This window comes from Crotalus tigris, unplaced genomic scaffold (genome assembly GCF_016545835.1).
Source record: "Crotalus tigris isolate CLP2741 ecotype Arizona unplaced genomic scaffold, ASM1654583v1 scf7180000018786.1720131, whole genome shotgun sequence".
NCBI lineage: Eukaryota > Metazoa > Chordata > Lepidosauria > Squamata > Viperidae > Crotalus > Crotalus tigris.
Genome location: NW_024097201.1, coordinates 288689 through 314541, shown reverse-complemented (window position 1 = coordinate 314541; position 25853 = coordinate 288689). Strand labels below are relative to the sequence as shown.

At 36.5% G+C, this 25853-nt stretch overlaps 1 protein-coding gene across 2 annotated transcripts in view; it reads right to left on the bottom strand.

The window, feature by feature from the left end:
* The window catches only part of PTPRD (protein tyrosine phosphatase receptor type D), a 478865-nt gene that overhangs the window by 412480 nt on the left and 40532 nt on the right, over positions 1-25853 (bottom strand). The window contains exon 1 of one of the 2 annotated variants that reach the window (XM_039356097.1): positions 7698-7742. The exons of the other annotated variant lie outside the window; for it this stretch is intronic. The gene's annotated coding sequence lies outside the window, so the exon portion shown is untranslated. Of the gene's footprint in view, positions 1-7697; positions 7743-25853 lie in introns of those variants that run through there. 2 annotated transcript variants of the gene reach the window in all.

The following is a 25853-nucleotide window of genomic DNA, read 5'->3' as shown; positions in this document are numbered from 1 at the left end:
AAAAGCATAAGCAAAAAATGTGAATTTTAGATTGTAAAAATCTGAAACGGGTTTTAAGAAAGTGCATATTTCCTAAATTTTAAAGAGCTTTTTTGGCAAACAAACAACATAAAAAAGAACAAATGGAATTATGAACACAAATAAAATTATGACCTGAAATAAAAAAAAATAGATCACTTGATCACCCACTGAAAGTTTATTTTTAATTTTAAAAGGCCACTTGGTAGGGCGGGGGTCTCCTAGAATGAATATATGGCATGATTTTTTTTTTCTTGTCATGCAGAATAACAGATTCCTGAAAACCTGCCAGACTTTTTTTCATCTGCCCTGTCTTATACCAAGCAGAATCAAAGCAAGGTTATTTTGAGTGTCTTCTCATGTCCTCCTGTTTCTCAAGACTGAATACAGGTAGTTCTCGACTTGCAACAATTCATTTAGTGACCGTTCAAAGTTACAACGGCACCGAAAAGAAGTGATTATGACTGTTTTTCACACTTAAAATTGCTGCAGCATCCCCATGGTCACGTGATCAAAATTCGATTGCATGGCAACTGACTCATATTTACGACGGTTGCAGTGTCCCGGCATCATGTGATCCTCTTTTGCGACCTTCTGACAAGCAAAGTCAATGGAAGCCAGATCCACTTAACAACCGGGTTACTAACTTAACAACCTAGCAGTGATTCACTTAACAACTGTGGCAAGAAAGATTGTAAAATGGGGCAAATTCATTAACAATGTCTCACTTAGCAACAAAAATGTTGGTCTCAATTGTGATCTTAAGTCGAGTACTACCTGTAATCTCCTCTAACTGATTATCTCATTCCTTTCCCATTTTCTATTCCCAGAGCCAAGTTTACACTGTTTTATCATAACACATCATTTTAAAAATGCGAAAAATGTATGATTTCAGCTCAGGTATTATCTGCTTTGAAGTGAAGGCCAGATCCAGCATGTTAGTGAGTAAGGGGTCTGAAATGACCTGGGAAAAGCCATAAATTCCCACATTCCCACAGCACTACCTGCTCCTAAGGCAACGAAATTCAAGTTCCATAGCACAAAAATCCTGCAAAGACTTCTGTATTCTCTGTTAACCATGTGGCAGATCGACAGTCAGCAATGCAAAAACCCATTCCTCCGTACATTCTCCCTGGTGCCTAGTCTTTCACCCAGGCACAAAATCCATATCCTATTCTTTTTTCTCACTCCTGACAAAACTCTAGTCCAATGATGGTAAAGCTTTTGTTAAAATTTTTGTCAAAATTTAGGAAAATATCTAACTTGACTCTGTTGGCATGTCACATACCACACACCCTGAACAAAAGAGAAACAATTAGCTATCTCCCCACATCAGTATGCTCCGTGTTTATCTACTTTGTTCTATGATGGCATTAGCAGCTTCCAAAGATGGTGGCTCTGTTCATCCGTTTTTTTCTACCCAGCTCTATTGTAGTCTACCTGTTGTTCATTAAATGTCCCAGTGCCTCCATTTTCCTGCTATTTCAATGAAATTATATCAACACCACTTCCTTCAGTTGATCTATTTCTTGTGCCCTAAAGATATAGCAAATAACAAAACCACCTCTGGACAGATAAATACTATCTTAAATAAATGTGGCTTGTACAGTTTCAAATGCCCTAACTCTAGATTTTCCAGATGTTCAATGACAGCAGCGTCTAATCCATGAAGGACCTTCATTCCTTCTTTTCCCATTGTATATTAGAGAAAGGAAACTGTTAACAACTGAAAGACAATTTGCACAATGTAATCCTTTTACCAGTTTATAACTGAAGCAACTTCTGTTGTTGACAATTTGCTTGGTAATTTAATACAAGGACAAAATTATTAGAGAATTTGGTTGTTCAGCATGAAAAACAATACTGACTATGAAGAGGCTCCAAGTTGAATAATTTAATTTTAAGCTCCTGTGCTTCAAATTAAATTTTAAGCTTCTGTTTCTCAAATTTAATTTTAAGCTTCCTTTTCTTGGTTTCAGCTGTGAGGCCTGAACAAAGATCTATCAATATCCTCACAGACCACTGGATGCAAGAAGGAGAAGCAGGCTCAGAAGTATTATATCCTGCTTGGTCCTACCAAGGAATATAATCACTTTAGTACAAGCAACTCACAACTGAGAAAATCAGACAGGCTTTTCCTTGTCTGCCTGCCATTAAGCTGATTGGTTTAAACTTTATTTGCCTATCCATCTTAGGAACTGAGATTAAGCTTCCTAATTCTACATACTCATTTTCAAATGACAACCCATGACCCAGTCACCTCTGTTGTGCCCTGGCAGCATCTATAAGGAATAATTTTGCCAACCTAATTACTTTCTTTAATGATTAGCTTATAATAAGGCATTGCTCCCATACTGTTCCATGAAAGTGGCTTATTAGCAACGTCTTTCTCATGCTGTTAAGAGGACGTTTTAATTTTGTTGAGCATGATACAAAGAAGGCAATTTTCATTCAGTGCACTGAGACAAAAATAACCATATTTATACCCAAGATGTTTGGACACATTTGCTTAACTCTTCCTAGGATCTAGTGCTTGCCGGCTGCAGATGGTTGATAGCCTTATTCATTTTTTATATAAGATTTAGACACGAACAATCCAAACACAAAAATTAGAAGTTGTTGACCACAAACAGTTGCTTTGTACATCTGGTAAGAAATTGTCCTTCCCTGCTGTTGACTGCAGAATGGCAAAAACCTCCTATGTTTAGAAACTCTTCTTCCTTCAGACAGAATTTAGAACAGTGTTTCTCAACCTTGACAATTTTAAGGCATGTGGACTTCAACTCCCAGAATTCCACAGCCAGCATTGCTGGCTGTGGAATTCTGGGAGTTGAAGTCCACATGCCTTAAAATTGTCAAGGTTGAGAAACACTGATTTAGAATATTTATTTGCTCACAATCGCCTGGTCTTCAAGGATAGTAAACCCAGGGTGGTCAGGTCTGGGCTGACGAATCACATACCGCTTCAGGGCAAGTTAGCAAAGAGAGCAGAAATGGAACCCAAAGAGCACTGCACAGTTTGATGTGTGTTGAGAATCTAAGAGAAACATGCTTTACTTCTTAAGAAGTTCATGCAGAGAAGGACGAAAGAACACTGTTGGTATCACACCCACTGAAGTCTCAAATATTTGGCAGAAAGCCCTAGGAAACCCAATGAGTTGAGGATGGACATGAAGAAAAAAAGAGGGGATTTTGTGACTCAGGAGAAGACTGCATGGAAATTTGCTTATATTAAACTTGAATTCCCCATCTTTGAGGGAAGAATATGTGCAAGGTAATGTGAATTATATTACTTTCTTCAAATTGTGATAAAGCAACCTGGATTCCATTTAAAGCTTTACCCTCTGCAGAAGATTTTTTTCTCCAAAATGCCGCAATGACTTTCCAACTGAGAGTAAATAGCAAGGGGGACCATGGAGGTTTATAAAGAATTTTTTATAGGCACTTTCTCAGTGTAGAATATTATTACTGTATATCCATGACACATCTGACCACTTCACAAAGAGATTCACTTCCATACAGCTGCATCCTGTCTATTAGGGGAAAGAAGAGTGGACAGACTCAGTGGGGCAATCCACTGAGTTCACTCACAGAGAAAAAGCTGGCAGCTACATTATTGGCATGTCAGTGATGCAATTAAGAGTATAGGTACTCCTTGATTTATGACCACAATTGGATCTAAAATTTCTGTTGTTAAGTGGGTGGGTGCTAAATGAGCCAAACCCAGTTTTATGACCTTTTTGCCATGGTTGTTAAATGAATCACTGTGATTGTTAAGTGAATCATGAGGTCATTGAGCAACTCTGGTTCCCCCATTGACTTCACTGGTTGGAAGTTGGCTGGGAAGGAGGCAAATGGTGATCACATGATCCCAGGATGTTGCAACCACTGTAAATACATGCCTGTTATCAAGCACCAGAATTCCGATCATGTGACTTTGGGATGCTGTGACAGTTGTAAGTGCGAGTATTTAAAGTATTGTTGTAACTTTGAATGGTCTCTAAATGAATGGCTGTAAACTGAGGATTACTTGTACTTTGTGTAGGTTGCTATCCCCTTATCTATTTAGTGCAATGGTCCCCATTGCAGACCGGTGGGGGGGGGGAGGAGAGAGGGAATGATTCCGTGCAAGCAGCGGGAAAGAGCGCACCTGTGTAGGTCTATTTGCACAAGTGATGGGCACGTGTACCCACCGCTCATACAAATGAAGCTTCGCTTGCGTATGCACTTGCCTGCTGCTTGCACAAGTGAAACTTCGCGCACATGCTCACCCACCACTTCCGCAGCCCAGTTCCGAACAGCCCTTGGCCTGGTAGTGGGCCGTGGCCTGGGGATTGGGAACCCCTGATTTAGTGTGTTCCTTTGTGCCCCACATGCTTGAGTATGTGGCTGTGGTTCTTGCATAGTCATTTGTGATTGCATGAAAGAACATTATTGTAAACCAGGACTGACTCTGCTTAGGTTTCCGAGATCACTTGTGTTTGATGAAGTACTACCTTCTAACTGGGTGCTAGGCCACTTACTCGTGAGCTTAAATGGACTCCAGAAGATGGTAGAGGACAGGAAGGCCTGGACGAACGTTGTCCATGGGGTCATGATGGGTTGGACACGACTTCGCAACTAACAACAACAACAAGGCCACTTACTTTGCACTAAAATTTCCAAGTCCTTCAGTCCAAAGAAAAACTCACTTAGAACTCAACTTAGTGTCAAGGCATAAAATATTTTTTTAATTTTGTTTCTCCTGTCCAGCAATATGATTGATGGAAAAACGCTAACTTCAGGAACATCAATGATAACGAATCTGCATGGTTCAGTAAAATGAAACAATAGGTCATTCTGAATTATTTTTCATGAAGATATCAAGGGACAGAAACAGAGGGATATTTGGGGACTAAAAATAAAAATTGCTTACATCTCTGTACTTCAGTATCATTTACTGTGATTGTCAAGGAAGCATCCCAGGTTTGGAGTGGTAGGGGTCCAGTGGTATCTGAGGATTTGTGGACTAAGCCTAGCATATGCCTAAAAAGAAAAGAAATCAATGGCTGCTTGATTTCTCGGGAGACAAACTTTTAAATTTCAAATGAAATATGCCTATGTGATATCGGAAAAGGGCTTGATATACAAAATAAATATTTTATTAATTGGTAAGTTTCTGAAAGAAGCTGAACAGTTGACAAATTTTGTGCAAAAAGCTCTCATTCAGCTAACAAATAATCAATGAGACCAATTTTCTTAACACAAAGAAATCCAAAAGCACTAAGCAGTTTGCAAGAAGCTGTGCTGGTATTATCAAATTTTCCATGCAATCATTGACCCTATTAACTCTGAGGGCACTTCCTAATGATAGGCCAGTATTTCTCTTTGGGCAGAATTTGCTGCTGGCTATGGAAGAGTTTCCTCTTGTCCTACCAAAATACAGTAAGGGAAAGTAACACTTGTGGCTAAAGCAAACAACATGTTAAATGTGTTGTTGCATTTAATTTTGCTTTTTCTCTTTGCAGGGAGGGGAAAAGGCTGAGCTGGACTAGAACATCAGCATGTGAAAAATCAACATCCCCCCTCCACAATGCTCCCCTGTCAGAAATTGCCTCTGAAATTGGTATTCACTGTAGGGGAAATATTCTTCCTCCTAAGGTAAATAGTAAATCATTTTTGGAGACAACAATGATAAGAAATGGATTAACCCCTATTTTTAGCACACCACAGTCCTGATCCTGCTCTGCAAGTAGTCCTTGGCTTACAACATTAGTTTAGTGACCAAGTTACAACAGCACCGAAAAAAATGAATAGTGACCATTTTTCACACTTATGACTATTGTAGTCACGTGATCAAAATTCAGATGCTTGGTACTGTCCTGGGATCATGTGATCCCCTTTTTTTGCAACCTCCTGACAAGCAAAGTCAATGGGAAAGCCAGATTCACAGTAACAACCATGTTACTAACTTAACAATTGCAGTGGTTCACTTAACACCTGTGGTAAGAAAGATTGCAAAATGGAGTAAAATTCACTTAACAACTGTCTTGCTTAGCAACTGAAATTTTGGGCTCAATTGGGTTCCTAAGTCTAAATACTACCTATATTTCGATTTCCAATATAAAACTTTCTGGATAGTTCTTTTAATAAATGACAGTCTAGATACAATTATATTTTGGAACGACAGGTTTCACTTATGGAAGGAACATTTTCATAATAATGTTCCTAGCCAGTTCACTATATTAGGCTAATTTTATCACTGCAGATTTTAACATTGTCTACATGGTAGACACTATGAGTAAACATGGCATGAAATCTTACAAAGAATGAGTGCAACTGCAAGAGCTATTTGTTCAGGAGGGCCCCACCTCCAGGGCCATGTTGTCGGTGCCCCTGCAGCCTCACAAATATGATGTCCCAACCAGGTATCCCAGGATGCAACCTTTGCAAGAATAAAAGAGAGGGCCTATTGTAGGATGATGGGATGGAACAAATGGTGGGAAAGACAGTATAGCAGTGCAGTAACAAAGAGGGACAATACGAATAAAGAAGAGATGGGAGAGATGGGAAGGATGAGACAACAACAGGCAACAGTGGGAAGACTTGGCAACAAGGCAACTTGCTAAGCCCTGGAGATATGACTAGTTTACTCATAGGAAAAACACACTCCTAGTTCCTTCCCTTAAGCATTGCTGCCTGATAGGAACGGGGAAGCATGCCTTTTTAATGGTAGCCCCTGTTCGATTGAGCACTCTTCTCCATGAAGTTTGGTAGACCTCTAATCTCTTAATCTTCCAAAAGGCACTGAAGAGCTGCCCTTGGCCCCAAGTGTTGGGATGGGATGAGGTGATTGCATGTCAGACGCTTGACTTGGCAAGTTTAATAGTTTACTATTGTAAGCCACTCAGAGTTATCCTGTGGTAAGATGAGCTACCAATAAATTAAATCAATAAGTAGCACCAAGATTTTGTTCCTAATGTTTATGGTGTTGATGGTTTTTATATGGTTTTTATGTTGTTTTATTATTGACATTCTTTTTATTCTTGATTGGGAGATGTCCAGAGTTGGGTATAAGATAGGCAACTACATAAATATTTTAAATAAAATAAGTACATTTTGGATGCAGTTATAAAAAAAAAATGAAAACTATTTAAACTGGATTTAATAGAAGTAAATAATACTTAGAAAAAGATGGATTTTTTTTTGAATAAGCCACCAGATATTGGCTTATTCACTGCAAATGAATCAAGAGAAAAAAATATTACTTCCATTTGGGAAGGCAGTTAGATGTATCTCACAGCACAGGAAATAACAAATCAGTTTCTTAAATATTATTCCAGATTATATAGTAAATAAATATAAAACATAGAACAGGTTGAGGAGTATTTTGATATAATACAGTGTGCAGCATTTACAGAACAACAACACGAAGCTCTCAATATACCAATTACCGAAGAGGAAACAATACAAAGATTGAAACTGAATAAATTCCTAGAATCAGATGGACTTTATGCAACATATTACAAGGTTTTCCAGGTAGTTTTGAATGAACCATTAATGATGGTAACAAATCAGATTCAGTGACATCAAGTACTTCTGTCTTCTATTTACAAAAAGGGAAACAATTTGTTCGATCCAGATTCATCTAGAACTATTTGATTACTTAATTTACATAGCAAGACTTTCAAAAAGCCTACCTGTTCTTTTAACTGAATTGATAGATCCTGATCAGACTGGATTTGTCCTGAAGAGATATACAATATGAGGGATACTTTCAGATACATTTGAATGTTATGGACTATATAAACTATAAAAGTAAGAAAACAGCCATGGTTTTCATAAATATGGAGAAAGCTTTTGTTCATTTGGAATGACAATTGTTGACAATTCTCGAAAAGAAGGACTGTAGGATGAAGTTTCACAGAAGGATACAAGGTATTTATAAAAAACAAACATCAAATAGGACTTTTAGCACAAAAATATATTATAATGAAGAAAACAAGAAAAAATTGTCCACTTTCCTCTTCTTTATTTCTATTGGTCTTACAACACTTGGAATTACAAAAAAATACAATTTTAGGAATTTAATGGTTGTCCAAAACATGAAGTTATATACGGAAGATATTGCACTTATAGTTATCCACCTAAGAATTCTGTTCATGGAATGGGTACAGCAGTATAGTTAATTATCTAGTTATTAGATTTATAATTTACAAATGAAGTTATATTGGTTAAATCTGCAATTACTGTAGAATAATTTTATTGTAATATTGATTTTTCTTACACTGATTCCAACTTTGAACTAATACAGAATATTTTAATATATAGATTTATATCAATGCCATTTTGATTTTTTTTTCTAGACACTTTTGTAGTGCCTACAAAACTCTTACTTATTTACAAGTTGAGCCTGGTTATTTTCTTGCAGATGTTTCATTACCCAACAAAATAACATTACCAATAATGATGTTACGTAGTTGGGTAATGAAACATCTGCAAGAAAACAATCAAGCTCAAAGAATGCCAAGTTTAACTCTCAGCTACAAATATTCTCTTCTAGTGCTATTTACAACTTGCTTTTTTATTTTTTTTCTGCTTTTTTTCTGATTATATTTGTAAATTTAATAATATTTTTTTAAAAATAAAATGAAATAAAATCCAGGTTAAGTGGACTATTTACGTGAATTTGTGTTGGCTATATGAGGTTTCTTTCCTATGTTGGAGCAATAAGAAAATCATAGTGTCATGAACTCACTCTTCAGCTGAAGTAAATCCAAAATTTGTTGTGTAGAGAGTTGTGTGTCCTGTATAGTGTTCTAAAATTGAGCTGTGATTTAGTCTACTTAGTTATAGCTGAAATTTCCAAGGAAGAATTGGCAAACTAAAAATCACTCCATGAAAAGCAGAGCTGATGACCTCAGTGGAATGAAGAACTGGCAAGTAAACCAGCTCTTTGTAATTTCTTTCTAGACCAGGAAGGACTTGAGATTGCCCACAAGTGCTGCTTGACAGTTGCTCCTGTGAGGAAACCGCAAAAGCACTCTCTGGTAGTTTTAGAGCTCTGGGATATGAGGGAATAGCCATCTTGTAGCAATCATAGTTAGCATATTTCAAGGACTCTGGCTTTGCATCCATCCTTTTATAATTGCTTCTGGAAATTGCTTTTAGCTACTTTTTAGCTATTAGAAACCTTTGGAGTGACAAGTTTCACAATGCCGAATGAGTTTCTTTCAATCCTTCATGAAATAATTTCTAAATAGAGATTTAAGAACTTAATTTTTTTTCCTGGAAAAAAGGGTGATTAAAACTTGGATTTTAGAAAGTTACAAATGGACTAAGTGTTCGGATCAATTCGAAATAAAATTTTGGAATTATAAAAGAATCCTTCCCATGGAATAAGTTTTTGTTTTGAATTCTTTTTAAAAACATGTAAGGTAAGACTATAAAAAGTGGACATTAGGGGGGAACTAGAAGGAACTAAAATTTACAATTAAAGGAGAAGAACACTCAAATTTAAGTTACATAAGGAAGCAAAATAGCTTAACATTGGAGATATTGAAGGCTTTTTTTCAACAATGGACTCAGAAGTTAATATTGAGAGTGTATGCCTCTATAAATAAACTATTTAGAAAATGCTATGGACGAGGAACAAGTTTTACCTGGACTGATTGGGACTGATTTGAAAGTAGATTTAAAAATGACATGCTACAAGGATGACATGGAGAAATAAAAAAAAAACAGCTAATGCCTTAATAATTAAAATGGATATGCAAATAACAACCAAGAGAGATACCTGGATAATTTTCCTATATTAGATTTACAAAAAAAGGTTTGTTAAAAAATTGAAAAAAAGGTTTGAAAAAAAATTGTGAGAAGAGACAAAGAAAAAAATGAAAAGAAATCAAGTTTTAAGACATTATTTGAAAAGACTAAAGATCAAGTAAAAGAAGGAATATAAAGTTGATTTATTTGAACAAAGATATGTTGCTATCTCTGAAAACCTTTAATAAATTTTTGCTGATATCAGGACTGAAATGATGAGGTTTTATTTATTTAAAACATTTATATTGCTGTCCAGGGCTTTTTTTCTCATAGAACGCCCAGAACGGAGTTCCGGCACCTTTTTTGGATGGAACCTTGTAGGGTAGGCAAGGCGGATTGTATGATGTGTTGAGTTCTGGCACCTTTTTTTTTTTTAAGAAAAAAAATTCCAGTTATATTGATTTATTTATAAGACATGGGATATGGGAACAAGAGATAATTTGTATTTTAAGAAGATGCGATAAGTTACTAAATTTTTTTATATTTTTTTGTAATGGAGTGACTTTTTTATATATTTCTTTTTCTTTACTATATATTTTGTTTCTTTTATATTGTTCTTCTAGTTTTTCTTTTTTATTCTTTTATTTTTGTTTGTATTAGTTTTTATTGTCGTAAATAGTAATCTTTAATAAAGTTACTTAAAAATAATTGCCAAGTTACAAATAATGTCTCCATGAGATGTAATATAAATACATCAACAAAAGTATAAGATCTCCAAAACAGGGTTGAAAAAAAGGAATTAAATATCTTTGCTAATATTTTAATGTTATGACCAAGTTTAGTCTTGCAGCAAGCAACACACAAAAGATTGCAGAGATCTATAGATTTTTTTCTGTGCCATGGGCAGGATTTTTTTTTTCATTTCATTTGTAGCTCACTGCAGTGATTCTGTAAAGTCGCTTTCAAACTCACAAAGTTGGAAGGAATAGCAGGTTTTATTGAAAGCGTTGCTCTCGTGATTTCTATCGTTGAATGTCATTTTATTTTAGAAATTATGTCCAACAGTAATTATTTGACTGTCCAGAAGACTATCTAGCATTTCTATGCACATGAAAATAACAATAACAGCAACAACTACTACATGCATGTCTTATACAAGGACATTTTACATGAAATAGACATAATTTATTTTGAAGGTCTAATAAGATTTAGCTGATTTCATGTCTTACAAAACAATGTAAATCAGAAGTTTTGTATTATATATTTTACAATGGAAGAACTATGTTATGTTTCGACTTCACCATTTTTCAATGCATGCCACCTTGGAAAATGAGGTTTACATTATTGAATATTATTGCTTTCCAAAAATAGTAAGTCTCAAATTTAAAATGCAACACCACTAATAAAATGTTCAGAAATAGAAAGAACAAACACAGACAAGATAAAACTAGATTGGTCATTAAGGAAAAAAAGCCATTCACCTAAACAAGAAAAATGTCATTCCTGAACAGAAACTTTTAAATTTTTTCCTTAAAAATAGGGGACTTTTCTTTAATGGGAAATTAATTCTAAGTCACATGTGATAACGGCTAGCAATCTACACGATTTCCACTGGCATGTCTTAATAGTCTGACGCAGTGTATGGAAATAAGTAAATTACTAGGACCTTGTTACCTAGCCTGTTTTTCAAATATCTGTATGCATGGATAGTTTACTTGTTTTATAATTTTGTATTATTTTTACATAGCTATTCCAGAGATATAACTAACCTATAGAAATGTTACTTTGTATATACTATTTTATCTACTATGAACCAGTTGAACATAATACAGTATAAAATCAATCCCCAAAATAAATTCTTTATTTATATATTATACAAACTCTCTCTTTTTCTCTGTATATATATATATATATATACACACACACACACACATACATATATATATATATACACAAATACACATACATATACATATGTATGTGTATTTGTGTATGTATGTATGTTTGTATGTATGTATGTATATATATGTAGAGAGACTTTGTATATAAACTATTCCAAAATGTCTTAAACTATTAAATTGAGTAAAAGCACCTTCACTTTGGTGACCAGTGGATACAGAATGATTTGTAACACTGCAGTATATAGCATAGACTCCTTTTCCAGGAAGAACTGAAAACTATAAAGAAATGTACTCTAACATTATATGTCAGGGGTCTATTGGTGGCCAAAAGCTACACTTAACATTTTTTTTTTTTTGGGAGAATGAAGTTTGCAGAGTGAGTGGGGTGATGGTAGCTTAAATAACCATTTTATTAGTTCCCTGTCTCAGAATGAGGTCATTGTGTATATGGTTACAGGGCTGCTGGTTGTCAATTGGGCCATCCTCACAAAGCAGTTGGCACTACAATTCTGTACTTGCAAGGAACATTGTGAATATTTTTTGTACTTCTGCCTTCTCTTTGGGTTCTCTTTAGTTTGTTTTATACTTTACTGCATGCAAACTTGAAAAAAACCCAGAATGTGCGCGCGCACACACATACACACACACACACGCATGCACATCTCTACATATACATATAATACATATACATACTTCATTTTCTGAAGCCGTGAGAGTTTTAAGTGTTTAAATGTGTTTCACATAAAATGTATGTGAAAAGCTGAACTAAGTGGATGCAGCGTTCAGTATATGGATTGTGACATATATTAATTTTCAACAAAATTAAAATCCTAAGCCAAAGCCTAGAGTTATTTCTACAGTGGTGAATGCGTTTCAAAAAGCATGCTGTTTTCATAACATTCGATTCTGGGGAGAATAAGTTTAATTTTACAGATTCCTGTCTTTGTTTTTGGTTTAAGGAGATTCCTGAGTAATAAGTGTGGGATAAAATATCCAAATGTACCAGCTGGATCTTTACTGCAGAGATGTCACATTTAGCTGAACAATAAAAATATGAAGGTTTGCATTTTTGTAGATATTTATTTATTTATTTAGCTACCCATTTCATAAAGGTGAATCTAGGTAGCGTATAAGGTTTAAAATCACTCACACAAAACCCTACAACTTAGAACCCCTGGCATCCAAGAATAACCAATAACCCTACTCACATACACAAAGATGCATATCAGCCACATCAGAGTTCATTTAACCTCCTGTCCCAAATGCCTACAGAAACAGCCAGATTTTCAATATCTTAAGAAACAATAACAGAGTTGAGGTTATTTGAATCTCCGAGGGTATGTCGTTCTGTAAGGGAGGTGCGGCCATTGAGAAGTCATGACACCAGGATCCAACAAGACATCAGCTGTTTGATGGAAGGTACCTGGATTATGTCCTGTCTCCTAGATCTGGTGGGGCAAGTAGAGACAATGGGAAAAACATGGATCGGCAAATAGTCTGCCCTTATGCCAGTGATAGGCAGTGCTTTGAATCATGCCTGGAAGCCTACTGACAGCCACTGGAATATCTCAAGGAACAGCAGTATTATATGAGCATAATGAGAAATGCCAAAAACTGCCTGGGCCACTGCATTCTGGACCAGTTGCAGATTCCTAGCATTCTTTAAAGACAGCCCCATTCATTCATTTGTTCAGTATAGTCCATGTACAGTGGGTTATAGTAATCTCAATGGGAATTGACCTAAGGCCTGAATCACCATGAGCAAGGATTCACAATTCAGAAATGGATGTAATTGGTGCACAAGATGAACTGGTGCAAAGGTCTGCCAGCCAGTCCTGGCTTGAGGGTATATTGTGCCCCTGGGACACATCGAATGATGTGACATATCTCACTGAAGCCAAGAGGAGCATTTTTAGAATAATTTGAAAGTAAGGAGGTATTGGTGTCTCCTAAGCTTTGACAATCTAGGTCAGAGTTTATTCAGTTTTAGCCTAAAGATAGACCTCCCTTTGGGTATTGTTGCTACTTGCTTCTTCATACCCCCAAAATGTGTACTGACTTTGATTTGGAAAGTGAGCTCCCATACAGAATTAAAGATATTTTTTTAAAAAAAAAAACCTCACAGTCACTCAATCTAAGGATGTGAGTCATTATCTGTGGTGATAGCAGTTGTCCTCTCGCCTTTCCCAGTATTTTGTTTTTTCAAACTATTCTTAACCTACTCTTTCTGAAGATGGTCCTACCTTCCCTTGTATTAATACACAGATTTGGATCTTGTGCTACTGTCCAGGAATTGTAGTATAAATATTGCAACCAAGATAAAATTGGATTTTTCCCAAATGTTGTCCTTTCAAGCGATCAAACGTGCAGAAAACTCCTGCAGGCTTGAGTCTGAGGCATATGCTCTTTCAGCACAACCACATATCAATTGCATAATATTTATTCTTTCATATTTCTGTTTAGCAGTTGCAAGGCACAGTAGACAGCTGTATGAAGTACAGTCAACCTAAAGAGAAGGATTTTAATGTAAAACACCAATCTATACCCTGTTTCTTTTCTGTACGAACTATTCTCTGACTTTTGGTATTGTGGATGATATCACTGACTGTCTCTAGGCTACTTGCAATCCCTCTGCTATGATCACAGTTAACATACTCCAATTTCTTGTGGATCAGTTATATTTCAGATGGCCATCACAATAATAACATTAAAAATGGCATCTGTGACTAACACTTTTTTTTTTTAGACACAAAGCACTGGGATTTGTATATGGTACGCTTAGGTATTTTAGACTCTAAAAATTGCCAACAAATTGAACTTTTTAATGCGAAGAAAAAGAATCAATTATAAATATGTGCAGAGTAATCAGATTAACATTATTTAATTCATTTAAATTAAATCAAGCCATGTTTATCTTCTGTTCTGGTCCTACTCACCTATTGCCTTTGTTCCATCACTTTCTGAAATGTACGTCATTCCACAAATCACAAGAGTTGTATAATATTAATCTAAATGCAAGTTCATCACCAATTTCACAATTCATAAAGATATGGGAAAAGAAGTTTAAACTGAGTGGAGTGTGAAATGTTGGATTGCATTTCACGGGCCCACAAAAGTATACAAATAATCCTCGATTTACAACCAAAATATCCCAGAATTTCTGTTGCTAAGCAAGAAAGTTGAAGTGGCTTTTGTCCTATTTTACAATCTGTTTGGGTACAATTGTTAAGTGAACCACAGCGATTGTTAAATTAGTAACATGGTTACTAATAGCTTTTCTATTGGCTTTGCTTGTCAGAAGGTTGCAAGAGGTGATCACATGACCCTGAGACATGGCAACTATCGTAAATACCTGCCAGTTGCCAACCATCTGAATTTTGATCTTGTGACCACGGGGATGCTGCAGCTGTCATAAATATGTAAAATGGTCATGTCCCTTTTTTTTCAGTGTCATTGCTGCTTTGAACATTCACTAAACGAATGTTTATAAGCCGAGGACTATCTGTAGTAGGAAATCTACAAGTGTTTCTATTTCCTTTGCCTTTCATTCTCTGCTTGCCATTTCTTTGTGATTTTTTTTCTGCCAGAAAACAAAGTTTTTGTTTACCAGTTAAACAATCCCATAACAGTAAACATTTTCTATTTAATTCTACAGCAGTTTTAATCCAGGATAATGTAAGAAAGTTGTTCATAATGTGACTTAATAGCAAGGAGCCAGAAATATTAAAAAAAGAAGAGCAAACAGAAAATAAGAATAAAAAATAGTCAAGACAGACCAGAAGAAATATTTTTTTAAAGCTAAGTATTCTGGGGATTGCCCCTTCTTAAATTATCCAAACATTAGTTATCACACTATTGATCAAATGCATTGTAACTGGAATTGTTTATAGATAAGTGTGATACTTAAATTTTCCTCTATTTAATTCAACACAGCGCATTTTGCATTAGATAAAAGTTGTTCAAATAAATGCTTTAAAATGAACATAAATTCTAATTCTTGACTAATTCGTATTCAGAATTCATTCTGATTTTCTGTTAAAGTAATTCCTGCAAGTACAGTCTATAACTTATGATAATTATTGGAAGAAATGTATTGTATCAATTGGATTCTGTTGTTTGTGTGTATACAATGCTGGGCCAAAATAGAAAAAATGTACATTCTTTTAATGTAAAAAGGGAGGCAGAGAGGCAGGGAAAAAGGAAGGAAGGAAGGAAGGAAGGAAGGAAGGAAGGAAGGAAGGAAGGAAGGAAGGAAGGAAGGAAGGAAGGAAGGACGGCAGACTCAAGGGTTGTTTTCAAAGAGTTTCAGGATAGATGTTTATCAAAAGCTCTGTAGAAAACAGTAGGATCTATCAATCAAAGGGATTTCCGCCCTGCATACCCATTTATATTTGTCATTGCCCATGTCTGTATCCGTGATAGAACCTGGTTAAAGGGTGTTAACGTTGTCCTCCAGCTTAATGACCCTTTCACAGAAAAATGTTCTTGTAATCAAGCCTCCTTAGCCCTTGTGGTTTTCCCTTTCTCTTAAGGGAATTCTACATGCAGCACTGCAATAATGCATTTTGTGTTCAACAACACTATTAGATGTCTCTACAGAACAAGCAATAGAATTCTTTTTAGTTCAGCACAGTCTACTTTATTAAGGGTATAGACTGAAATGTTGCAAAATATATCAGAAATAGTATTTAAAAGAGTGTTTAAACTTTCATGTGATTGCAGAATATACCTAAATATGCATATACATGTAGATGTAGATGCATGTATATTAAATTGTAAATAAAAAATTGCATATTGTTTAGATATTACATAATATTGTACCATGACAAAATCTGAGTATAAATACCTGATTATCTTAAGTTTTGTTTTTCAGCACTTGCTCCTATCCAACAATAACAAAGAATCCATTACTATGTTTTATTAATTGCTTTCTTCCATAGCTACCACTTATTTCACAGATAAGCTGCACAAAAGATTAATGAAGAATGGGTGTAGTCCACAACCTATGTTATCTTGAATATCATTCTTACAATACAGTTGCAACAGAGTTGAATTTAGAATGAGAGTGTGCTTCAAACAAAATTATATAAGGATTCAATTTTTTTATACAGAATTAAAAATTAAAATCAAAGAGTTTAAGAATTCCAAATAATACAGGAGCAGTGTTTCGTAAATCTGCACCCATTATATAAAGTAGTTTGATGCACCTCTAATAATCAGCATGGTTTAAGGATATGTGTGATTAAACTATTCTAATGGATGGATTTAGTAACTGGAATTTCAGAGAATTTTCATTATACTGTTATTACTACAGGTAGATTTGCTTATTGATTGTCTTGGGCAAAAGCAATCATTCAAAGTTAGAATGAAAAAGTAACTTGGCCATCAATGCCTACATATGTATGACCTTTGCAGTAACATTTTCACTAGTATAGTCAGTACATGTTGTCTTGTGTCTGACATGTTTTCTTTCCCCCTCCACAGAGATTGTCTAAACAAGCTATCTCTTCCTGAGCTGCTTTTCTCCACAGTACATCCCTAAACAGTGCTAACTGCTAACTAAGAAACTTAGTGTTGTTATTTTAATTAGTCACCTTGCAACTGCTGCCTGTAACTGACAAGACTTTAACCAGTTTTATATCTTTGGCTTTTGTTTGTTTCTTAAGCAGCTTGGGTGTCTTAGTTGTAAACACACTAGACAAACAGCCAGCACTAATCATTCCTTTCAATGTGTATTCCCTATTTTTGCCTAAGTACTCTCTTTAATCCCTTCCTCTCCAATAAGTGTAAGTGCAAACATTAATTCTATTCTTGTTGCAGTTAATCCTTGACTTATGGCCACAATTTGGTTGCTAAATTATATGGTTGTTAAGCAAATCATCATGTGACTGGACACAATTTTATGACCATTTTTAACATGTAATCATTAAACAAATCTGGCTTCCTCAATAGATTTGGATTGTTAGAAGCTGGCTGCAAAGATGATCATTTGACCATAAGATGCAAATTGGTTACCGAACACCTGAATAGTGATCACATGACCATAGGAGTGTGCAACAGTTGGAACATTAAGGATGGACCATAAGTCACTTTTACTGAAGCTGTTGTAACTTTGAAGTATCATTAAATGAATGGTTATAAGTGAAAGACTACTTGTAATTAACCCAGTGCCAAGGTGCTCATTCTGAAGGCTAGAGTTAATATATAATGATGTAAGACTTGCCGTTTTACTCAGCTTCCTCATGAGTTGACTTAATAATAATAATTTTAAATTTATATGTTGCCCAACTTTCAGCAACTGTTTGCAATTGTTAAAATATTTAAAAACAATAACACAAAAATAGCCTAAGACAAAAGAACCACAATGGCAAATAAATAAGTAACCTCGGGGGGGGGGGGATAAAAGAAGAAAGGAACATCAGTTGTCCTTTCCAAAGACTAGGTTTTTAAGTCCCTTCAACATACTGGTAGGGTAGAAGCTGTTTGAATCTTGGGGGAACCTCATTCCAATGCCTCCAGGATACTGATAGGTGGCATTGATCAATTAATGGAACCCAAAGCATGCCAACCCTATCAGACTGAACTAGTTTATTATGGGAGATAACCAGGTAGTAGGCCATGTAGGATTTTATAGGCAGTAATGAACACCTTGAATTGTATCCAGAAGCAAACTGACAATCAATGCAATTCATAAAGCAGAACAAATATGACCAAACAACAGAACAAATATGAACTATGCATGTCCATCATTGTCCATGCTACTGGACCAACTGAAGCTTCCAGGTGATATTCAAGGGCAGCCCCATATACACTGCATTGCAGTAGGCAAGCCATGAGGTGACCAAGACATGCATGACTGTCTAACATTCATCCCACTTCTAATCTAGGAAAGGACATAACTGGTGAGCCATATGAAGCCTTCAAAGGCTTAACAGTCAGAAGAAGAAACTTAGGAAGAATCTAAGAATACTAGATGGTCACAAAGAAGTAGATTAATTTTCTGTATATTTTTACTGCCATCTAATGGCTGTCCAGAGGTTTGCAATGCAAGATTCTATGAGCCCTAATATAAATACAATTAAAAGCCACAAGCGGTATCAAATGGACTGTGCATGCACAAACACAAACATACACACCACACATACACACACACACATTTTTAAACATTGCAGTAAAAATGAATGTGGTTTAATATTGCCTTTAAGCAAAGGGATTTTACCAAACTAAACAAAACAAAGCAACCCCCCCCCAAATTCCTGTTAAATTTCTCCTTTTATAACTCCTTTCAGAAACTAAACAATGGGGGGGGAAACATGTAGGAATTCTTCTGGAACATTTTAAGAAATATTGATACAATATTGAGTTTCCAAAATGTTTTAAAATGTTACTAATGGGCAACAGTCATGCATCTTATTATCTAATGGAAGGACGACAAGTTACAACAACAACAGCAGCAATAACAACAACAACAACAACAACAACAACAACAACAATAATAATAATAATAACAATAATAATAATAATAATAATGTTGGAAGGGACTTGGGGGTCATCTAGTCCAACCCCCTGCTCAGGCAGGAAACCCTATACCATTTCAGACAAATGGCTGTCCAGTCTCTTCTTAAAAACTTACAGTGTTGGAGCATTCACAGTGTCTGGAGGCAGGTTGTTCCACTGATTAATTGTTCTAACTGTCAGAAAATTTCTCCTTAGTTCTAGGGTGCTCTTTGGTCAGTTTCCATCTGTTGCTTCTTGTCCTGCCTTCAGGTGCTTTGGAGAATAGCTTGACTCCCTCTTCTTTGTGGCAACCCCTGAGATATTGGAACACTGCTATCATGTCCCCTCTCATCCTTCTCTTCATTAAACTAGACATACTAAAGTTCTGAGTGTTTCTAAGAGAAAACAAATCTGCTTTGATCGTAGGACAGACACATCAGCTTCTCGGTACTCAGATGAACTCCTTTTCTAGATCTGATAGAACAGTGGTGGCAAACCTATGGCACGCATGACAGAGGTGGCACTCGGAGCCTTCTCTGTGAGTACGTGTGCCGTTGCCCCAGCCCCACCTCTCCCCACAGCCCCCACCTCACCAGCAGCCCTCCTGGAGGAGAGTTGCCCCCGGGTGTGCCCACATGGAGCAGTGCAGATAAGGACATAGTTGGGCAGACTCCGCCCTCGCACCCCATAGCGTGCATGATGCTGCGGGTGTGGACGGAGGACATGGCTGCCATGGCACTGCAGGGCTGCTTGGATGATCTGCTGTGGGCCATGGAGGTGGTGCGTGTCCCTGCGGGTAGGCGGGGCAGGGGGCGGGTGGGGGCAGAGCAGGCAGGGTGGGAGGTGGAGTGGGGGCAGGGGCGGTTTTGGGGCACTCCGTCTCTAAAGGTTTGCCATCACTGTGATAGAAGATAACCTCTGTTGCATAATAGCAATACACAAACTGTTTGCTCACTGCTCTTTTTATGTCCAAGTAAGATAAATACTGCAAAAACCTAATGTATCACTTGTGATCCTTTTCTTTTTAAAGATAAATTGAAGACAGATAACATGTGTCTGTGAGATGGAAGAAAATACTCCAGAAGCAAATTAACTGAAAAATTAAACTGTTGATACTTTGTTAATTATTAAGCTACAATTGTAAGGTTAAAAAAATCAGCATCTTACATTAAAGAAGAAATGAAAGAAATGAAACTGAATTCAGCTAAGGAGATTTTTATGCTGGGAAATGTGTTATTATTTTATGAAGGTTGAAACTGCACAGGAATCTTCACTGATTTGGCTAGAATTTGAATAGTTAGCTCTCTGGCTTGATATAACACGGTTCAGTAATATCTCAACAGAAGAGGGAATTTTTTATTATTATAATTATTATTTTTAGTGCAGTTAATCTGGAGTGTAAAAGTAGGGTTACATCAGACTTTATGTCTAAAAAAGAAGGAATTAAAAAAAATAATGCATGTAATATAATTTAATGGATAGCATTTATGTGCAATTTTAGTTACATTAATTTGCTTATATTGTATATTAATTTTTCTTGAGGAACAACCTTATAAGTAAACCACCCAGAGCAGGGGTGAGGCAATTAATCTTCCCAAGGGGATCACATGAGAAATTGTGACTATTGTGTAGGGCTGATGCCACCCTGCCTACCACCCTGTTGCCATCCTGCCACCACTGTCCCGCCCCTGCCGCCATTGCCACACTCCCTCTGCGACCAATTTGTTGACACCACGCCCCCGCTGCTGACGCCCCACTTCTGACATTGTGGGCCAGAAAGGGACAGCCAAAGGACCGGATATGGCCCATGGGCTATAAAATGTCCATGTCTGATCCAGAGTCACTTATATGGGATGGTGGGGGTGCAGAAATTTGATAAATAAATAGGAAAAAAAAGATAAATTTCCATGTTAAAGGGCTAGAGACTGAGAAGTCTCAACATTACCTCTCGTTTTCTCCCACAAAAATGGCTAGACGTTGTAAGCTTGTCTCCCTAGCCACAATATTTATTAGCATAATAATGCCGATATGAGATTAGATACACTGAACTTTTCAGACAGCACAAAATAATGTAAATGGTGATAGCCACTTGAAGTTGTTCCACAAAGAGAGCCAATTATTTTGACTACAGTAAATGTTTTTGAAACAAATGCAGGCCGATTAAGATCTTTTAGTATTCTTTTTCTGACACTGCTATAATCATTGCACATTTTGCAAATAGTTCCCATATTTTAATTGATTGTTTACCTGCTTGCATTTGGTTTTTATGTTTTCTATCTCTAAATCAGTAGAAAGGTGACTACTTTCCTTAACAATTCCCACACAGTTGGAATCCCCTGCAACTCTGCTTGCATTCCCAACACATTTTGATACCACATCAGGATAAACCATGAAGTTCAAACAGCTACCTATTTGTTACATATGCTACATATGTTGTATATAGTATGTATATGTTGTATATAGTATGTTTAGGTGTGTGTCATGCATGTGTTCACTTTGAGAGCAGGCAACTAAATTTCATTTTTGATGTGTGTTGTTGTGCCCACAGTAAAAAATGAAAATCAAGGTTATCTTATCTATTTAAAAAACTGAAATATAGCTGAAATTATAAATGTTATTTGCTCCCATAAGGAATCACTCACGTTATGTGAAAAATTCTAAGAAAGAGCATTAGGAGCTATGATTTCTTAACCTGTCCTTCTCTTTTACTGAAAGTGATAATCATTAAGTAGAGCTGCAAGGTATTCATTAATCATGTCAGTTACACCTGTCCTGAAGTTCTGATTGGCTGCTCTATACGAGCTATTTATTTTAGAAAAAGAAAAATGCAGTATCTTTTGGACTGTTTCTCTTTCAAAAGAAGAAAGTGAAACCTTAAATCATCAGAGAATATTCAGAAGGTGTAGATTTTACAGGGCAAAGCCTACCACATATTTATTACCTTTTCAAATTTTATGTATTTAAGTTATTTGACAATACACTGCAACAATGCATGCTTTAAATATGAGACTTGCTTTGAGTTCATTCAAGATGGGGAAGCTAATCAAAATAACATTGAGAAACCATTGTGGTGATTTTGTTTAAACTGGTCTAAAACTCATTCTGATTTCTTATTTTGTACATTCTGGCTAGGGTTTTAGATGCTGAAATGTTACTCTCCAGATCAGTGGTTCTCAACCTGTGGGTCGGGACCCCATTTGGGGTCGAACGACCATTTCACGGGGGTCGCCAAACAAGGCTGTCCGCCATTTTCCCCCCCTTTTCTTTGGCCACGCCCCTGGCACCGGGTGATGTATAAGTGGTTGGGGAGTCACCACAACATGGGGAACTGTATTATGGGGTCACGGCATTAGAAAGGTTGAGAACCACTGCTCCAGATGCTGAAGGGAAGCAGTTTTAAAAGAAAGGCATTTCTTCTGCAATGGCCCCACTGAGTTGGTACCTTCAGGCATGGCAATAAAGCTGTGATCCACTAACTCAGAGGTAGGCAACCTTGGCTGTTTTATGACTCGTGGACTTCAACTCCCAGAATTCCTGAGCCAGCATAAAAGAGCCAAGGTTGCCTACCCCTGCACTAGCTAAACGTACACGTTGCCCTTGACTTACAACCATTCGTTTAGCGACTGTTCAAAGTTACAGTGGCACTGAAAAAAAGAGACAACTGGTCCTCACAGTTATGACTGTCATAGCATCTCCATGGTCACGTGATCAAAATTTGGCAATTTGCATGTATTTATGATGGTTGAAATGTCCCGGTTCACATGATCACCATTTGCAACTTTCCCAGCTAGCTTCCAACAAGCAAAGTCAAAGGGGGAAGGCTGGATTTGTTTAACTACTGCATGATGTACTTAACAACTTCATTTAGTAAAAAAAGGCAAAAAAAAAAAGGTCATAAAATCAGGTGCAACTTACTTAACCACATCCCTAAACAACAGAAATTCTAGTCCCTGTTGTGACCGAGGACTATCTGTAAGGCTTGCTGGATTGGGTGGAACTGACTTCTAAATAGACAGTGCTGAGTTGTGCTAGAACACTTTTTATTGGCTGAGGTTTTAATGGATAGCACTTTGTTTGCTTCTTAACTGCAGGCTGCTCTTGCTGTTTTTATTTCTTCTGCAGTGGTTTTAGTTCACTGGTTTATTGAATATATATTTATTATTTTGAATGCGGCTGTATTCTTACTTTTATGGCATCTCACGCAACTTTTTTTTTTTAAATGTGGAATACGAATCTTTAAGATAAATGTCTTGAAATTTAATATCTCTAGGACTGGCTTCTTCATACAGTTTTGACCTGCCCAATGTATAGGTCTCAGAAAATATTTTCCTAATTCTCCACCTTTGTGAAGTAAAAAAGAATGAACTCTGTTAGCTTCTATTTTTCCATCGATATCTCTGCCCTGTGAAATGTCTTTTCCCTGAAATGTCAATCAGGTTTATCAGGTTTTAGGAAAGGAATGAAAACTGAGTGATTTAAAAGAATCTTTGTGTTATAAATATAATCATTTGTTTGCATTTCTTTCTCAGATTTTGTGATGCTTTTGTCCAGGAATTCTGGCTGAGAAATTCTAGGAACTGAAGTCCACACTTCTTAAAGTTCCTAAGGCTGAGAATCCGTGGTTTTGTCCATTTTAAAGGTTAGTTTTCATTGTCTGTTTTTAATTCTTACTGTTTGCACACCTGTAGACAGTTAGTTGTAACTGACCAGGAATTGTTTGACTATGGCAGATAGAAAACAAATACCATTGAGAAAATACAGTTACACTTACATTTTTGTGAGGTAAGAAGAAGAGTTAAATCAGGGAAATAGCATGGGTAACATTTTAAAACACTCTAGGATATACTCCCAATCTGAATCGCTCCCATGTCTGTTGGCAACTTTCCAATTAAAGAAATAAAAGCAAAACAGAGATGCAGAAAGTGCTCTTTATGGGTCTCCTGTGTAACACTTAATTTTGCCCTAAAATATGCCCAGAGCTGCTATGTAATTAGTGAGACCTTTCCTTAAACTGCCAATCTAACTAGGATTTGGATCAAAGCTTTTAAACAGGAAGTCCAGTATGTTAGGGGGATTAAATGTTGTATTCTAACTGAGGATTCAAATTCAAACTACACTGAGACATTTGAAGCTCATCAGATGACTTGGGGGAATCTTACTATCGCTCAGTCTAATTTATGCTAAAAACTATTAAATTGGGGTGGTGATGAAGGAATATATACAATAAATGTGTGGATAGACAGATAGATAGGTAGATAATGTATATGTATACGATAATGTATGTGCTCTAGAAAGAGTACAGAGAAGAGCAACAAAGATGATTAGGGGACTGGGGGCTAAAACATATAAAGAGCGGTTGCTGGAATTGGGTATGTCTAGTTTAATGAAGAGAAGGACGAGGGGGGGACATGATAGCAGTGTTCCAATATCTCAGGGGCTGCCACAAAGAAGAGGGAGTCAAGCTATTTTCCAAGGCACCGGAAGGCAGGACAAGGAGCAACGGGTGGAAACTAATCAAGGAGAGAAGCAACCTAGAACTAAGGAGAAACTTCCTGACAGTTAGAGCAATTAACCAGTGGAACAACCTGCCTCCAGAAGCGGTGAATGCTTCAACACTGGAAGTTTTTAAGAAGAGACTGGACAGCCATTTGTCTGAAATAGTATAGGGTTTCCTGCCTGAGCAGGGGGTTGGACTAGATGACCTCTAAGTTCCCTTCCAACTTTATTATTATTATTATTATTATTATTATTATTATTATTATTATTATTATTATTATACTTGTGTGTGTGTATTGTATACACACATGTACACATATATATCTTACACTAAATTCTTAAAGGGGAAAAACACATTGCATTCAATAAATGAATAGAATAAATTTTTTAAAAATCCATCTTAATGAATGAGACCAAATTTGTACCAATGTATTCAGCATTTTAGCAAACCTGCTAGTGAATGAGTGGTTTTTATTTCTGAATATGTACTTTCTGTAAGTTTCTGTCAGGAAGAGAATAGAAAATGAAGAAGGAATATGGTCCACGTTGCAGCATTTTTTTTTTCTCAGTTCACACAAGTCCTGAATACTCAAACACACTATCGCACAGACAAAGATAGTCATACAGTAAATATGTAATCAAAAGATTCAGCCTGCTAGCCATTTTGAAGTCTTCTCACCCTGCTTATTTTGTGTTTTTTTTTATGGGAAAGTAAATTAAAATGGACTTTAGATAACCAGGAAAAAAAAGCAGTAGGACTACTCTGATTATTTGCTGTTAACATAGAAGATAAAAGTGACTTTTTCTCTCTCTGGAGGATATGAGACCCTTTATATGGCATTTACCAAGTTACTAACACAGTCTAGCCTGCTGGGCAGTGGCCATACAAACTGTCTAACCCAGTGGTTCTCAACCTGTGGGTCGGGACCCCATTTGGGGTCGAACGACCATTTCATGGGGGTCGCCAAACAACGCAGTCTGCCATTTTCCCCCTTTTCCTTAGCTGTGCTACTCCCTTTTATTCTATTGGCTTTTGAAAGCCAATAGAATAGACTCTCTTGAATAGAGTCTAATTCTATTGGCTTTCAAAAGCCAATAGGAATTGTCCAGGCTATCTCTGCCCTGCTGAGCCCGCCTAAAGTCCCATTCTGCAAATGGTGTTGCACCAGTTGAGTAGTCCTTGACTTACAACCGGTT